Source organism: Cajanus cajan, chromosome 1 (assembly GCF_000230855.2).
Source record: "Cajanus cajan strain Asha chromosome 1, NIPB_CcT2T_4, whole genome shotgun sequence".
NCBI classification, from domain to species: Eukaryota; Viridiplantae; Streptophyta; class Magnoliopsida; order Fabales; family Fabaceae; genus Cajanus; species Cajanus cajan.
The window spans coordinates 14008424-14017983 of record NC_138517.1 but is presented as its reverse complement, the minus strand read 5'-3'; the positions used below and the strand labels follow the sequence as shown (position 1 = coordinate 14017983).

The 9560-nt window shown below is 31.1% G+C and overlaps 1 long non-coding RNA gene across 2 annotated transcripts; it reads left to right on the top strand.

The window, feature by feature from the left end:
• Positions 1-3298: 3298 nt before the first annotated feature.
• Positions 3299-6910, top strand: LOC114915201 (uncharacterized). Of its 2 annotated transcripts, XR_014434144.1 has the most exons (5): positions 3299-3693; positions 3864-3945; positions 4732-4840; positions 5582-5735; positions 6158-6910. It is a non-coding gene; the product is annotated as an uncharacterized LOC114915201 (long non-coding RNA). The 2 variants fall into 2 exon arrangements; XR_003803135.2 differs by having other exon boundaries at positions 5582-6910.
• The last annotated feature ends 2650 nt before the right edge of the window (positions 6911-9560 follow it).

Genomic DNA, 9560 nt, shown 5'->3' with positions numbered 1-9560 from the left:
ATTTATAGATTATATTTGTCATCATCAAAAAAGGGGGAGATTGTTAAGTCAAACGAAGAAATTTCCAACAAAGTTTTTGAACATGACAAATATAAGACACATTATTATTTTTAACATGTGTGCTAGTGCTTCAGATAAATATAAGAACAGAAAAATCTAAAGAATGAAGTACGTGTTGTTACACATACTATGATCAAACCAAATGAAGCCTGATTGATCTATACAAAACATTAGACGATCAAAAGATGGACGAAAACACAACACATACAAGACAAGACATACTACTAACCATAGGTCATCAAAGTATCAGATGATGGAAAACACAAGACGAAGAAACATTCCATACAAAATTAAAGTCTTCCATCTTCACAACTAACCAAATGAAAGGAAAAGTCAATCCAAACAAAAGAAAAGGTCAAACCAGACGAAAGCAAAAGTCAAAGTCTACCTCTTAGACGAAGACTCAAATTCTAGACACAGACGAAGAATATTGAAAAGCGTAAAAAGTCTAGTATTCACAATGAAATACATCATATATCATCTAGACTCATAGAAGAAAATACAAAGTCATCAAAAGTGTGAGAAGAAAGAAGAAAAATAGACAAGCACGAATTCACAAGTAAAAGTTGCATGTGTCAGAGAAAGTATACCTACCTTTCAGAAAAAAGACAACGTCTTTGCAGCTATAATGATGAAAAGATAACAAATATACCTAGAATATGATTGAAGTCAGACATAAAAGTGAACAAATTACGCAAAAGACTTCATGTAACATAGATTCGACAAGTAAACATTTAATGCAAGATCAAATGCATTAATTGAAAGATCTACATAGCCTTGGATAAACTACTATCTGCACCAATTGGAAACTCTGTGCCAATGGACACTTTGAAATTCAAACAACGGGCAGATTTATCACAAGGTTATAAATATCAAGACCAATCAAGAGAAGTAGCAGAGAAGTGAAGCAACGAGAAAAACGAATGTTAAAGCAAACTTTCGTCTCTGTACAATCTTGTATATCTGTGTAAATCTGAGATAGCTTATCTTAGTGAGTGCTGAAACTATCCTATTCTCTTTGTGAGAGTAACACACACAGTCATAATACACATCCTTGTAAAACTAAGGTTGGATCCCTTAGCGAGTGTAGAAACTATCATATTCTCTATGTGAGAGTTATACACACACTCAAACCATTCATCTATTGTAAAGCCTGAAAAGGCTATTTGAAATAAAACTTGTAGAACTAGGAGTGGTTGAGAATACTCGGGGAACCAGAAGTGGTTTAAGAATACTAGCGTTGATGAGTGAACTTGAAGAACCAGGAGTGGTTGAGATTACTCGGGGAATTAGAAGTGGTTTAAGAATACTAGCATTGACGAGTGAAGTTGACGAATCAGAAGTGGTTGATAATACTTGTAATCTGTTGTAATTAATGGAACCCTTCAGTTGAAGGAGACTGAACGTAGCTCAAGTCAAGCGAACTAGTATAAAATCTTTGCACATCTTATCTTTTCTTCGGACGTAATTTTTGTCTAGCTCATATATCATATTGAAAAATTTCGTCCATTGTTAAAACCTTTTTACTAAAACTATTTTTAGACGAAAAATAAACTTGTTCAACTCATTATCTTAAGAAACATTTTCTTTATGAGAAACCTTCTCTTTATGCAGACGATAAACTTTCAGACGGAAAAATCTTTCTCTAAGCCTACCTTGCACAAGTTTTAAGTGTACAAAGTAATATTTTTATTAAATGAAAAAAAGTCTCTTTGCAAAAGGTTTTAAAACTCCTTCGTACACACACATTCAACCCTCCCTTCTGTGTGTTTCGCTAACTTCAACGTTGAGATGTTGAGAACCTCTTTTGCAATCCCATGCCCGACATGAGCATCTTCATGCTCGACGTAGTCGCAAGTTCTAGAGTTCATAGAATCACGATATCACCACTCTTCTTCCTCCATAATACAGTTACACATACAATACTTCTATACATAATCCAAATTGGTCAATTAATTGAACCACAATCAATAGGCATCATTATAACATCAATTTATCATTGATAGAGAGAAAGATACACACTAGAAGGGGGTTGAATAATATATATAAAAAACTCGCACTTTAGCAGTACAATAATGAAAAATACAAAAAGATGAAGTGTTGGAAGGTTTAAACCCAAGTGTTCTTTCATCAAGCCTCTCTAGGCTCAAACTCAATTATTCTTTCACTAAGCCTATCTAGGTTCAAATCCAAGTATTCTTTAAACAAGTCTCTTCAAGTTCAACACTAAATATTCTTTTGCACAAGCCTTTCTAAGCTCAACCCTTACAAATAAATTTGACAAGAGTTACAAGTATATCTTTGTCTCTTCTAGACATGATTTCTATGAAAATACAACATAAAAAGGCTACAAAGAACTAGATACAAGACTTGCAAACCCTAAACCCAAGTATTCTTACATCATGCCTCTCCAAGCTCAAAACCAAGTATTCTTTCACTAAGCCTTTTTAGGTTCAAACCCAAGTATTCTTTAAACAAGTCTCTTCAGGTTCAACACTAAATATTCTATTGCACAAGCCTCTTTAAGCTCAACCCTTACAAATAAATTTGACAAGAGTTACAAGTATAGCTTTGTCTCTTATAGACATGATTGCTATGAAAATAAAACATAAAAAGGCTACAAAGAACTAGATACAAGACTTGCAAATGAGATCTTCTTTGTAGTGCTTCAGCTTGAACTCAGCATACTTGGTTAAGGTAAACTACTTAAAGAATATTGTTATTTTATAATGTTTTTCTTCGTATATGTATATGCTATCACACTTGTAGTTTGAAGACTTGATCCTTATATAACATTGAGAAGATAACTGTTGCAACAATGTTCAAATTTCAACATTCATATTTCTTCATATGTTAGCATTTAATATACATTCATATTCCTAGCTAATCTTAGAGAGTATTGTTGATGCATTTAATGTTAGCATTTAATATTTATCAGGATGCGTTTACCTCTTATCTGATCCAGGTAGCTACTTATCATCATTTCCATCAACTTTTTAGTGCAATAGAGAGTCATTACTAGAAAGTCACTGTTCAACATCGCCTTATCTACATCGGTTCTCCAAAAAATGATGTAAAAGAAAAATGTCATGGAAATTATATAAATAAGTGGAAAATGAAAGAATGTTTACATCGGTTATACAAAAAAATGATGTAAATATCAAATATTCTAAATCGGTTTAGTGAGAAATTGATGTACAATTAAGTTCTTAAGTACTCCTCTTGCACATTATCACTCTCGTGCACACACTACCCAGGAAGCAGGTACATCATTGATTGCACACAGCCAAGAAGCACGCTCTTCTTAAACCCTCACCATTTACTCAAGCCGTCGACAATCATCGCACTATGGAAACCCTCATCGACGAACAAAAATCCAAGAAGCACATTGATCAGTTTGGGCTCAAGTTCTCTTTGGCAAAACCCTCATCACACTACCAAGCACTCTCGCGCACTACCCAGGAAGACTCTCGCGCACTACCCAAGAAGCACGTACATCGATCTTCTCAAACCCTCACCGATCATCACACTACCCATGTTGTGATGATCGTTGCATTATCGAAACCCTCATCGACGAACATTGATCAACTTGTGCTCAAGCCCTCTTTGACGAACGACCAAAGTTAGTGAAAGGTAAACTCAATAAAGCCCTTTGTTTGTCGGTGTGGCTATTATGCCTCAGGAAATCTCTATTTTTTTCTTTATTTATTAGGAAATCCCTTTGTTAAGGTTTTTAAAGAGTTCGATGTCAATGTTGGAAAAGTAGGGTTTGATGTAATGTAAGTTTTAATCTTAAATTGCAGCTATTGATGTGCTATTGCGGAGGAACACGAAGATATATGGTGGTGTACTTGGTGAAGCCATTGTTGTATGGATCTATTTTGAGTTGAGTACCACCTACTTACTCTAGTCTGTCACATTTTTGATTATATTACTTGTAGTTTTGTTTTTGGGGGCCAATGCTCATACCTTTAAATGTTATGATAGGTTATTGTTGGCACGTGGATTCTATCAATTGTGGGGAACTAGTGCAATTTATTAACCTTGTTCTGCATTGATAAGAATAGTTTATTTTAGATTTATATATAATTTTTTAGAAGGTATGAATATGAACTAATCTTCTTTAAGAGCATTGAAAAAGTATATTTAATCATGATCTATTTCAAACTCATTTGCTTTTACCATACTCAAACTCTATGTGTAAGCAATCTTCAATTCCTACTTCTATTTGCATTAAGCATAAATGAAACAAAAAGTTAAGCTGATATTTAGTATCAATTTTCATCAAGACATACCATTACATTAACAACCATATTACTTGTGAATTAAAAGCAACTCCCTCAATCATATTTAGTATCATATTCAAAATAAAAAATTTATTTTGTATCAACCTGAAATTAACATAATATATATATATAGTAATTACTATAACATCCAGAATAAAAAAACATATATAGAATCTTGTCATAGCATGATCAAGCAAGAAACAATATGTTGGAGGCTTGAGACACAAAAGTTCCTCCATCAGTAGCACCATCATATTTCAAACTTGTTGAAGTTGAAAGTTCTATGTGATTCTGACATGCCTATTTTTTTTTTTTTTTTTTTGCTGTTGTGATTTTTGTTTAGCTGAAATTTGCTCTCATTGTTGCTCTTGTGGCACTTAAGCAGCTGGTTTATCGGAAAAACTATAAAGAATCATTTAAGAGGCTTAGCTTGAAGAGAAGGTGATGGACAATAAAAAGAAAATGAGGATTTTTGCATGACTTCTACTAGAAAGGTAGTAATTTTTATTATACCGTGTGTTGTCTTATGCTAATTACAATAGCAAAACTACTTTTCACAACAGCGTTGAACATCAATTCATTTGGAAGGATTAAGGAACAAAAAATCTAACTTGCTAGTCTTGTTAATTTTCCTTGCCACTTTAGGATTAGTTATCAAGTTTTTTTGGCAACATTTTATGTTTTATTAATTGGCTTTAATTTATGTTTTCTTAAAGGGAAATACTATTTTCGTTACTAGTTTTGATTATAATCGAGTGATTAAATATTTTTTAAGCTACTACAAATTACATGGTGATTTTTGTTACTTGATTGAAAAAGTTTAAGAGGGGAGAAGTTGGTAAACTATATTATCATTATTAATATCTTCAATTCACTTTGCGCTAAGCATATCAGTGTTTTGTTTTGAAATAATATTTATGCAAATGGTAGTCCAAGCCATAGAGACATAATGTACATTTTCTTCTACTGTGTGATGACACAGAGATGTAAACTATAGTTCCTTCACACTACACAAAACCTTCACCACTAACCTGCTACTGCTAGCTCACACTTGGCTTTTGGCTATTAACAATGTTTAAGTGAAACTGAGGATAGTATCATGGAAGTTAATTGCTTCACCCTTCTCAAGTAATAACTTATAAACGCATCATGTTTCTGCAGATTATTTATAGGTTTCTTGCCAATTGATATTATTAAAAAATTAGCCATAACATTTATCAACCCTGATGTTGCAGAAAAAAATCAGAAGATTGTAGAAGTAGGTGGACTTACGTCCTTGATTAGACAGCTTAAGAACTCACATGATGAAACCACACAGAGAGTTGCAGCAAGCACCATAGAACCGAAAGATTGAATTAACAAATCATCTTGCTGCTTCATTGCAGAGAGGTAGAGGTATTGCTTTGTAATGAAGTTAGAAAACTTACAGACTTGTAACAAATTAATTTCCTCATCCTTCATATCATGAGCATTATTTATTTTAAATTTTTGGTTAATCCTCATGTCTATTGATGCATTTTGCTAAAAATTAAAAGCCAAAATAGTCTACTGGCTTGAGAAAAGAAAAATAATGAACACATGAAATTATAGGATTTTGACATACGGTGACATACAATATTTATCATTGAAGCAAATGACAAAATATAAATTTATGCATTTGTTTACGTTTGGCCAAGTAAAATACATTTGAATTTTGACAATAAGGATTTTGACATTTAAATATACCTTTTAATACTTTGTAGTTCTTTTATTATTAGTTTAAGTAATTTCCATACAAGGTATTAACTCTTTTCCTTTCTTTCTTTCATTAGGTGTGACAATATGGATGACAACTGAAGTTGTTTACCAGTTTCAACATAATGTATTCCATCTTTCATGTTGCTTTGGAGGAATTGTAAAAGATTTAGTTTCAAAGTTTTTTAATGTTCTAGTCAGGATCAAGTTGTTTAAGGTGTTGTGTCATTTAGAATCCCATTGTTTTAGAATGCCTTGCAGCACTTGGTTTTAGAGAATACTTTGCTAATAAAATGTTTTGATGCTTTCTTCCTATGTATGATATGCTACAAGGCTTGTGTAGAAAGACTCTTCTAAGGTTTCAAAATTAATACATAACCTTTCAACTCCCGGTACATTTATTGGTGTGAGAAAATATTAGTATGAAGATACAATATCAAATTGTTTTCAATTTATTTATGCGAAACTTCTTGAACACGTTATATATAAATCAGCATAATACTTAGATTTTTTGTATGGAAGGACTAAGATCAAGTTGTGAATACCATAAAAGATTTGGTGATAATGTTATGGTTCTATTTATCATTGATGCATATAAGCGAATCTTTGATATGCTGGCTAGAACTAAAAATTATATATATAACTAGTTTTTAAAATGAAGATTGTTGGTTGAAGTGTTGTAATTTTTTTCTTTATGCAAATTGTGGAGAATCACAATGTAATAATTAGTAATTATATATAGTTTATAGGCACATATATCTTATTTATGGGAAACAAAATATGCCCTACAAGTAATATTAATGTAGAAAGAATCTAAAAACAAGCATGCTTTTTTTTTAAAAAAAAAATGTAATTTACATCGATTTTTTAAAGAACTGATGTAGATTTATGTATAAAACTACATTAGTTTTTCTGAGAACCGATGTAAATTTATACATAAATCTATATCAGTTATTTAAAAAACCGATGTAGAATACACATAATCTACATCAGTTTCAAAATCGATGTAAAATTGTATACATTTTCTAAGTCGCTCTATTCTACATCGGTCTTAGAACCGATATAGATTACTTCACAAAACTGATTTAGATAATGCATCTTGTAGTAGTGAGTGTCAGCATAGAGAAGTTGGGGCTGGTGTAGAGTAGTCCTTTTTAGTCTCTTTTCCATGATATTTGGGATTGTTGTTTTTGACTTTTCACTGAGATTTTATCTTTTTGCTCATTAATGCTCTTCGAGACCTTCAAAGCTTTTTTCGTTCAATCTGCTAAGGAATAACGCATTAAATGAAGTGTAATGTCAGTTTCATATAACAATGTTCATTTAATGCTGTCAGACGGACTATATGCTTCATCTAATTTCTTTCATCTTACAAATGATATGTATTATCTTCTCATTTCGTCTAATCTATTCTTTTTTTTTTTTTTTAAGAATGTTGACTTTTATTTAAAAAAAATATTTTATTTGTTAACATTAAAACTTAAAGGTTCATTTGTTTTCTTAAAGACAATATTTTTGATTTAACAATCATGATTAATTCAATTTAACTCAATTCCTCTAATTAATATATATAACAACCCTAACCTTCGAATATATAAACACATCATTCAAGTGGATAAAATAGAACATCATACCAAAGTCATCATTAGAGTATCAACAAAGTCACCAAGGTATTCATACACACAACACTACTTAAACATATAGCCTACGGAGCTTAGGGTTGCTCCTAATCCTTATCTCTCATATATGCCCATGAAATTAATAATTTTATTCTCTCCTACCTGGAATGATGATCTTGTGGAATGATGTTTTCCTAGTTGCTCTAGTTGCTAATCTATGTCTCCCTCAATGGTCTCCTCTTAGTCTCATCATGTTGCCTACTCTAGGTTTTTTAGAATAAGCATAAAATGACCTAACCCCTTTTCTATTTCCTCTTTTGAATTAGTCTTTGGATGAGGCTAGAGTCTAATCGAAAATCTTCTAATTAGCTTTCTCCTTTTATTTTTATTAATAAAATATTCATTTTATATTTTTTAATTATTCTAACAATTATTATTTATTTTTTAAAAAATAAGATGTTACACAGGACATGCATGTTAATAAGTAATATAAGGAAACACTTATGATGAAGAAAGGCATTTCAACATTGCAAGAATATAATCTAGATTGAAATCTATATGGGCACCATTTGAGCAAAGTATACATGCTTAGATCTTCCACAAATTCATTCGGAGCAATTGAAGATAGAGAATACCCCTAGATATATTCACTTGGTCATTCAAAATGGGTAATATGGACACTTTGAGCAATTGAACTCAACCCAAAAAGTGCATCAAGAATTATTATAAAATCTGGGTTTTTATAGGTCTTTTGAATTGGGTTTATATTGTAATACATTTTTTTTAGTATAATTCTAGAGATATTAGAGAGGTTTTTATGAGATCAATTCGAGAATCACGGAGTACTCAAAGATTTATCTAGAGCTATAATCCTTAGTTATGAACTACTAAGTTCCCTATTGTTAGGTATTGAGATAACTATTAAAACTATGTAATTTCAATTTTTTTATTCAATAAAAGTATTATTCAGTTAATTGTTTTTCTTCTACTCTTAATGCTTTTTTTTATCACCCAATGCATGATTTATTAGAAATAATTAAGGTCAAAAATCCCTTTTAAAATTAAGATATGGAGAAAACACCGATGAATTTCATTACCAAGAAATTGGGATAAATTTCATTCGTCAACTTTTAGCCTTCGACCTTAATCAATGCAAGATTATTAAGGAATTGAGATTTTTCTTAAACAACCTAGAATTTTTCATCAAAGAGATTAAGGTTTAAATACAGGTGTGGGCTGTTGAATTAACTGTTTAATTACAAATTGAATAGAAAACTTATAGAAATTTACATAGCAAAAAGTGAATCAATCTCTTACTACCTTTATTATATATTAATTTCACCCAATTTATTTTCTTTAAATTCTTACAATTAAATATTCTTTTATGAAATTCAATTCAGTTACTTATTAATTTATCTATTTAGTATCATATTTATATTAAATAACCATAAATGCAAGTCTCTATATATGGATCGATAACTTGAACTTTTTGTCCTCTTTATATTAAAACCTCAGTTGGTATACTTGTCAATTATGTATCATAATTACCACTGAATCAAAGCCTTTATGTAGAACATAGTTGAATTCAAGTAGAGTTACCAACAAATCTTGAAAAGGGAATGTAAGACTAGTTACTCCATGGTAGCTAAACAAATAAATAAATAAATAAAATAAAACAAGCCAACCAAATTTTCGAAAACAATCATATATAAAAGTGAAATGAGATGAAAAAGCATGCTCCCATCTGGGAGTGGTGAGATCAAATATGGAGAAGCTGATATCATAGAGATATCATTATCAAAACTAGAAACTCGGCAATATCCAAACAGGTGGAACTTCCCCTTCCTGTATTAGATCAAAT